Source organism: Quercus lobata, chromosome 8, assembly GCF_001633185.2.
Source record: "Quercus lobata isolate SW786 chromosome 8, ValleyOak3.0 Primary Assembly, whole genome shotgun sequence".
Classification (NCBI taxonomy): domain Eukaryota; kingdom Viridiplantae; phylum Streptophyta; class Magnoliopsida; order Fagales; family Fagaceae; genus Quercus; species Quercus lobata.
Window position 1 is genome coordinate 16,222,680 of NC_044911.1, and position 9,192 is coordinate 16,231,871.

General features: G+C 32.0%; 1 long non-coding RNA gene across 4 annotated transcripts; it reads left to right on the plus strand.

Moving 5' to 3' along the window:
• Positions 1–394: 394 nt before the first annotated feature.
• On the plus strand, positions 395–8,850 carry LOC115958317. 4 transcript variants are annotated; one of them, XR_004084504.1, is made up of 9 exons: positions 395–644; positions 1,024–1,054; positions 1,509–1,559; positions 1,987–2,140; positions 3,178–3,325; positions 3,411–3,531; positions 5,510–6,576; positions 7,451–7,786; positions 8,169–8,850. It is a non-coding gene; the product is annotated as an uncharacterized LOC115958317 (long non-coding RNA). The 4 variants fall into 4 exon arrangements; XR_004084502.1 differs by having other exon boundaries at positions 1,509–1,821; positions 8,169–8,848; XR_004084503.1 differs by lacking the exon at positions 1,024–1,054.
• The last annotated feature ends 342 nt before the right edge of the window (positions 8,851–9,192 follow it).

A 9,192-nucleotide genomic window follows, 5' to 3' on the forward strand; every position in this document is an offset into this window, starting at 1 on the left:
ACCTTTTAGGTTTATTAGTTTAATAAATATTATGCATTTTCCTAAGCATAGTAGTGATTTGGTTTTATTTTTGAATATATGTAGGTAAATATTATCTTGGTGATGCTGGGTATCATATATCATATAAGCAGAAACTGAGAGAAAGTTGATTCCTACAATTAAGGAGGTGCTGCCATATAGGAAAAGTGGCTATCTAAAATTCAGCCACGTTTAAGTTAAAAAGCGATAAATTACATTGTTTGGTAACGCTATAACACCGTTTTAAAGCGATAAATTATAATTTCTCACTACGTTAAACACTGTTTGGAGCCCTCTTGGTATAAAAGAAAACTAAACGCTAAAGACAAAAAAATATAAAAAATAAAAAAGAAAGAAAGATTGCTACACGGAGAAAGGAGAAAGAGAGAACGAGAGAAAAGAGAGACAGAGAAATAGAGAGGCAGAGAACGGAGAAGGAGACAGAGATCGAGAGATCAAAAACTGCAATTTGCAATTAAGAATGAAAATATGTCTCTCACTTCCTATCAGATTTCTTCATCTAACTGTCCGCTAATTTCTTTCCCTGGAATAAGAAGAAGTAAGGAAGATGAAGCGTCAAGAACGAAGAGGAGTCTACCCCGCCCATTACAACATGCTTCTAATGGGTACCTACTCTTTTTCTTTCAAATTTTTTCCCAAATTTAGAAGGAAGATTTGACCTTTTATCTATTTTCTAAGTTACGTTTTGGTTCCTAATTAAAACTCAGAAATTAACAAGAGGTCCCTCTGATTTTTTTATTAACAATGCCTCCGACGGGTTCCTATTCTTTCTCTGACTTTTTTTTTTTTTCCACAAATTTAAAGTTAAATTAGTTTTGTTATATGTTTTCCACTTATACAATTGTAATGAAATTTTGTTTCCTAAAATTAGGGTTAAGGAAATCGGAATTATGATATTTGACTATTTTTATTAAATATCTTCGGTAATGGTTTGTTTGAATTCTTCTTTTTTGGATTTAAATCATTCAATTTCTTTCTCTGCAGATCTAGAGTCTCTAATTTAATCAAAGCAAGGGTATTAATTTCTTTTCCTTATATTCTCTTTGATTATGTTTTGCTGTCAATTTAGGAATTTGGATTCATAACCCTTTTCCTCTTTATTTTGTTAAAATCAAGGAAAACACTCACAATATGAAAATCCTACCTGAGTTTTATTGGCCTCTTACTTGTTCAGTTTTTTAAAGGGGAGTGAAATTGTGGGATTTTGAAATCTGATAGAATAACTTTCTCTATATATTTTTTAAAAAGAGACTTTTAAGTCTTGATTTTGTTGTTTTTGATGTTGGATTTTAATGGGTTTAAATTGTGAAATCTAAAAGTATAATAGGAAATGCATCAAGCTCTAAAGTTTTTTTTTTTTTTTTTTTTTTTTTTTTTTTTTTTTTTTTGTCTCAAATTTCAATTACATTTGTTAGTATACTTTTCTAATTGTGGATTACTTCTGGTATTTAAATACCATGAAATTTCAGTAAGTTGTGAAGACAAGTAGAGAATCTGTCATGTAGCCAGAACCACTACAGGTAAAGGTTTTTGTTTATTCGTTTTTAAATTATGCCATAACTTGATTTTATGTTTAGTCATTTGGTTGGATAGGTTTGGATTTATGTATTTTAGTTAGATTTGGATTTGGCTACAGTAATTGGGTTAGAATTTTTTTTCCCCATAATGAGCATTTTTAAATTCGTGCCTTTGGTTTTTTGTTAAATTCCTAATTCAAAATCTTGGTTTCTCTATTTGTGTTTGCCTTTTGTTGGAGCCCCTGGATTGTGTGGAATTATAAAGGTGTGGACATCAGTTATTTTTAATTGGCATAGACCTATTAATGTTCCTCAAGTTTTTTTTTTTTGATACCTCATCAGTTCTTTCTTTGTTTTAGACTTATGATTGAATTTTAACCTATGGTGTCTGTTGTTTCTGTTTGTGTTATTTATATTTCAATTTATGTAGATAGCAAAGAGTAGTGAGGTAATGAGAAATGAGAGAATCAGAAGTGTTACCAACAAAGGATGCAATTTCAACACGATTGGTAGACCCAATGCGGCTGGCTAATCTTCTTTGCAGGATAGCCTTTATTGTCTACAACAATCTATCATTAACACAGGTTTTAAACTTTTAATTCTTCTTCACCTTTCTTATATGGCACACTTTGTACTTCTTTCTATTATTTCTATTAATTTTTTCTTCAAACTTATCTTATTTTAAAATGTTATTTTATTTCATATTTTTATTGCATATTGGCACGACCAGCATGAAGATTTATTGAGTTTTTTTAATGCCTCTTATAAGTGTTGAATATAGAGGACAAAACAGGGGTATAATAAAGTTGGTGGTGACAGATAATGTCTATATTCCCTTTTCTTTTTTTTAAAGTTCCTTTTGGCACTCAAATGTGAAGAGAAAACAATAGTAGAGTAGCAATTGTTGTTGAACATTCCACTTGACAAAATGCAATTAATCCTAACCATGAAGAATATATTATCATTGTACAAATACATATTATCATTTCTTAAAGTATGAGTTTTTGATGGCTGTAGGTAATATTTTAAATATTATAATCCACCTTTAATCTTATGTAATGAAAATTATCATAAATAGAGGGGTTATATGTCTTTAGTAAACTTTGGTGCTTAGTCTTACTACAGTTTGACAATGTACTACAAGTTGACAGTAGGCATGATATTCTGTTTTTGTTTAATATTTCCAGTTGTGCTATATTGATCTTGAAGTTTTTTGGTAAGAGATCTCAGATTTAGTAGTAAGAAGAAGAGTACTAATTTTGAGAAAATTTTAGCATAAAAGAGAAAAATGATGAGGTGTTTGGCTCAACTGTTGTGGCTGTGAATTACTTGATCTATTGACAAACGATCCTTAATTTCCAACCTGTTACTTATGATTGCATTAAGAAATCGGTCTTACAGTCAACCATCAATGTGTAGTAGTCTCTCTTTTGTTTCGGTTTTGCCCTTGCAACATGTGAATAAAATGCATTTTGGAAAAATCTTGATAGAATTTTGGAGGGTTAAATTATAATGGAAGTAACTACTGCCATGCTATTTCCTTTTCTTTTCTTTTTTTTAATATAAGGAAATTAAATATTCAGCAAACTAACAGAAAAACATGTCAAATGGTGATGCATAGATTGAACACCACAATGGACATTAATGTTACACAGATTATACCAAGGAGACCACGTGAAGTACAGGATGGAGAACTTGCCTTGCACAATGGAAAATCAATATCTTAAATAAAGGACTTGGAGTGGAACTTAGAGAAAAAGGTATCAAAGGTAAACGAGAAAAACTATTTGCAAATTTACAAATGCACACATAATATAAATATACATTATACTAACAACTTTGCTACTGAAACAGGTATAGGATACATGTCCAAGTAGAAAGTAAAACCGATTCAACAACATTCATTTCATTTGACAAAGCGACTGAGAAATTTGTATCTAAGACTATAAAAGAACTTGCAGAGATATAAGCAGAGGTAATTTCAATTAGAAATATCAATTCTATTTCCATAGCTTTTCCTCTTACATACATTATCCCCAATCTGTCCTTTCTCTCAAAAACAATGCCAATCAATTTTATTTCTTTTAGAAAAACACCTGCACTTTATTAGCATCATTATCTGAACAATTAACCCTCCACCCCCTTCCATATTTTACTATTAAATTAAGTGAAATAAACTAACCTTCAAAAACAATTTTGTTCTTCAAAAAACACACAAAATCTCATGCAAAGCGTTAATCATGATGTATGTATGTATGTATGTATACTTTGCTAAATTTATGAGCTCTTAGGTTTTCTTCTTTTCCTATTACTAACCAATCATATTGACAGTTTATGCCTGATATGTTAGTGTACAATATTGTTGATTAAAATCATCATGGTTGTTGAGGTTGTATTACTCTTTGTATTTCTATGGTAGGTAACATAGAAGTAACAACCATATAGTTTATCTCTACTATATACAATCTGTTCTACCATAAAAAAAAGATTGGTGGGGAGATATTTCTAAGAAAGGGGCTCTGCCTTGCCAAATAACAGCTATGATGGAAGACATCTGAGACTTCTTGGCTTAAGTGTAGATGGTTATATTTTGTACATAGAAATTTGTTGGCAAATGAAAAGTCTTAGATGCATTTTTTTGGGACAATAACTGCAGTGCTTAGTAGTTTTTCTATCTTCAAGATTTATAGAAAGCTTATAGAAATGTTTAAAGGGCTTAAAAAGGTTTGTAATACTGTATGCAATATATTTGGATCAATGATGATTTAAATGCCAATCAAGTTTCTTTGTTGGCATGTATGTTATGCATTATAAAATGCATATAAGTTCAGACTTCAATATGAATTTTTTTTATTTTGTTAGTTAGTATGGTTTAGTAGGAGTTGTGAAATTTAATTAGCCATCTATTGAATGGATAGACTAAGGAGAATATGTGTCAAAAATTAATGAGGTTGAGAAAATTTATGTCCTGAGGTAGCTTAAACAAAACATAGATTATGATCAAACTTTGTGGTTTATATGCATTTATGATTTTTTTTTTTAGTTCCTTATCAAGCTTCTAAGATACATTTACTTTGTGCAGTATATAAATGTTAGAGGCACATTGGAATTCAAAAGAAAAAAAAAAAAAGTTAGCTAATGCAGAATCAGCATCTTCAAATGCACTTGGTTGGATTGGGTTTAAAATCAATTTTGTTTGGAGTATTTGAATTAGATCTAGATTAAATTAGTTTTTGGTATCTACCTATGGTGTATGTAACTAGATTTATAAAAGGATATATGTGTTGGGTGTTTGGTACGTGGTAAAACTGTAATACCGTATGCAATCATCTCATCTCTTTTATAAACTACTAACCTCTTAGGTGATAAATATCACGGGTATTTTGATTGGATTGGTTTTGTTTTAGGTATTTAGGTTAGATTTATTTATTTTAAATAATTTGAATTTTTTTGTAATTAAGGTACATATTTAGGTTAGAAGCAGTTTTGCTGTGGGTATTCGTGTAAGATTTGGTTTTGATTTGTAATATATAATTGCTAAACTTCTATTCAGTCATAAGTTAATCTTTGACTTGAGAGGGGAGAATGTTCCACATGGAAGCCTTTCAAAATTGGATATGGAATTTGAGCATATTGGTTTGATGGGCATGTTTCATTTTCTTTGCAAGTATTGATTTTTAAGCTTTTCAATCTGTCTTTACATTTTCAATTAGTTAACATATATTTTTTTTCCCCAATTTCCTTTGGGGCTTCTTGAATGCTGAAAAAAATGTTAGAAAGACAGAGAATTACCATTTTCTGTTTGCAAGATTTGGGGCTGTGCAAGCTTGAAAATAATATAATTTATCTTGATTTTTTTTTGTAAATATTTTTGTTTGTTTAGCTTTTGAGAAAATTAACTGCTATGAAAGAAAATATCATGTTTATTTTTCACAGCAATTCTCTATTTGCAGCTCATAAACCTGCTGAAGATGGAAAATGAGAAGATGATAGCATGCTTATTCAAATGCTTCGCAAACAAAACAATGCTACTAAACAAAATGCATCAAAGAAGAAGAAAAATTGAAGAAGGAAAAATAGCAACTATAGAATTCAATTTAATTTTCAGTTTTTGTTTTCCCTCCTACCTATTCTACTATTTTTAAAGAGGGATTGAAATTGTGGAACTTTGAAATCTAAAAGTGTAATGTTCTTTATACAAAGTTGATTATTTCATAGATTTTAGTCAATATTTCACCCTATCTGCATAATTACCAGGGTTAGCTACTTTAAACTTTTATTTTAATGGTAGACAATTGTAGAAAATGTATTTTGTTGTTGAAATTTTATGGTTGCTGGTGGGTGAATTTTGAATAATAAAACAATGAATGTGATTGCTATTAAGTTGACAGGTTTTTAGTGGTATCATCTTAATATCTTTTGGTTAATTTTTTGTTTATAGTTTGTGAAATTTCTATTGCTATGACAGCCTTGCAGCTATTCTTTGATGACAACTTCATATTATCCAACCAACTGATGTGAATGCTCTTGGGGTGTGTATGTGTTGATCATCCTTATGTTTGGTTTATTGTTTTACCATGAAGCTGCAATTAAATAATGTGCCAAGAAAAAGACATTTTAAAACTTCAAAAAAACAAAGTCACCATCAATTATTGTTCTTATTATCACAATTTGTTTGTCACTGATGAATAATTATTTAAGGATTTATAGACAGTTCAGCCAACCTCATCTAACATACATAGATGGTTACAAATTAAAGAATGACAATATATACTTCCTTTTCTAAATTTTTTTTTTTTCCTTACATCTTTCCTTTTCCTCCTTTTATGTACCAACTTTAGGCCCATACTTTTGGGTGAGAGAAGTTTCGGGGCAATGCAAGATGAACTCAAGGGACTCCTTGGGTTGACACTTAATTGAGATGGCTAGTACAAGTTATATCCCATGAGGAAGTACTCCAATGGTATTAACATAGCATGGGGCTAGTCCTTTGTCACCATTGACTCACATGCCTAAACTTGTATGTCCCCATATTCATAACAGCTTAATGTATATAGTTTTAGGTATTGGACACTATATGCTTAAATATACTACGTTATTAAAGTTTGAATATATGTAGTAGAAGTGTGATAAGTTTATGTTAGATGCAAAGTTCATTAATATGTAAAACGATCCCACGCATTGCACGGGTTAAACACTAGTGATAATAAAAATGGAATATTGTCACCTTATTGGAGTGTGCGATATCATTTGAAAGAGTTTAGTAATCGTCCTCTTGAGAATGAGCAAGAATTGTTCAACCTCTGACATTCTTCATTGAGAACTACCATTGAGCGAGGGTTTGGAGTGTTGAAGAAAAGTTTTCGAGTGTTGGATGCAGAACCATTTTGGTCTTTTGAAACCCAAATAAAAGTAGTGTTAGCATGTTGTGTGGTTCATAATCACATTATGGGGGTTGAACCAAATGACCATATTATGGAAGATGCAATGAACCAAGTAGAGTCTAGTGACCCCCAACAAGAAACACAATCACGTCGGGAGTCCATAGAAGATAGTGGACTATGGAATGCTAAGAGAGATGAGATATGCCAAGCTATGTGGTCTAATTATACTAGGAGTGGAGAGTAGTACTTTATTTAGATTTCTATGATTGTAATATGTGTTTTTCTTTTTGTAAAGACAATGTATTTACTATAGACTTCTGGTGGTGTAATGAAAAAGTATTTTCAGCATTACATTGTTATTTGATGGTATTACATTGTTATTTCCAGTGTTAGCATGTTTCATTCTGTTGTGCACATCTATAAGCGTGGTTGTATGTGTGTTTGATTTGTTGTTCATATTCCGAGCGTAATTACTAAATGCTACTCTCACTATACAATTTTCATATGTAGTAATGTCAAAGGGCAAAGAGAAGGTGAGCAGCAGCAAGCAGTTTAGGTGGCTGCCGCCCATGCACTCAACGATGCTTAGGATACTTGCGCAAGAGGCTGCAAAAGGCAACAAGCCATCTAGCACTTTCAAGGCAGGCTCCTTTACGCTTGTAGCGAAGGAGATAACTGCCCAATTTGGGGTTGAGTGCCACCCCTCTTATGTTGAAAATCGGATGCGGACTCTAAGGACCATGTGGTCCACTATTCAGACTATTAGAAAGAAGAGTGGCTTTGGCTGGGATGATAACCTAAAAAATGATAACATGCGACGCGAATACATACCAAGAAGAAGTCATGGTATGGCTTCCAACTATATTTTCTTAATATATGTTTTTGCCTTTTATAATCTATGAATTGAGAACAAGACAAGGCTGCTCAAGTACCCTCTTTATATGAAATTTATAGTGTCATTCTTTTTAGGATTCCATTGCTTTTATAAGGTTTTTCAAATATAACTTTTATGTGCGGATCTATTGTAAAATCTGGTCTTAGCATTTGTACATTGTATTTTCTGTTGTACTTATCTTCAAAATTATGGGTTATGTCTCCTATTCCGTAACAGATTTTTTTGTTTATCATTGACCTAAATCATTTAATGGTATCTATATTGAATTGAATATTGAATTTATGAGTGAAGTGATTATTACATTGTTATTATACATTCCTTTCTCCCTTACAGATGCATCGAAAGCATGCGGAGTATCTAAACACAAAAATTGAGATGTATGATGAATTAGCTATTGTTGTGGGGAAGGACACTGCCACGGGTGGCTTTTCTAAGTCCTATGTGGATATTGAGAATGAGCTAGACAATGGGGATAGTGCTGAGTTTGTTGCAGACAATGTGGAGGAAGGTGTGGTCGAGAAAGGGAAGAATGCAGTCAAGTCATCCACCACTGGGTCGGGAATGTCCAAGTCCCGCAAAAAAGGGCGTGCACCTTCTAATGTTAATGATAGTGTGTTGACTAATTTGTCTGATCAGCTGAAGGAAATAGCTGTGGCTCTGAAAGAAATCAACCGGGGCCCAGTGGATTACACAGCTCTTTACAATGAGGTCATGGCTATGATGGTGGATGGGTATAGCGAAGACATGCTCACAATTGCGTTTGACCATCTTTGTGAAAATGAGAAGGTAGCACAGGGATTTCTAGCCAAGAATGCTAGGATGAGAAAGTTGTGGTTGGATGGTTTTTTGTTCTCACAACTTTGACTTGTCTGTTTCATGTTGACTGTGACGATAGCTTTAGGAATTAACTTTTGTTGTAATACTAGTATTGACCTACCATTGTATTATATATGTAGTCTTTTGTTTTACTGGAACGATATAATTGCCCAAATTATGTATTTGTACTGTTCAGATACCACGAGTAGGTATCATTTTTGTATACCATGGAGATGTAATGCCAATGGTGAACGATTGATGTGGCTATTTTTATATAAATATTATAGGTATATTCAAATGATTATTTTTGATGTTGAAGTGGATGATTAGTTTTGTACTATTACAGGTTTGTCTAGGTGATGCAGGTGCTTGAATTTGTAAGGCATTTCATATTTTCCGTAAAATGATCCACAAACCAAACATGGGAATTGATTTTCCGTAAAAAACGAATTCCATTTTTCGTAAAATGTTTGACCGAACCAAACATGGGAATTGATTTTCCGTAAAACGAAAATCATTTTCCGTAAAATGTTTGAACGAA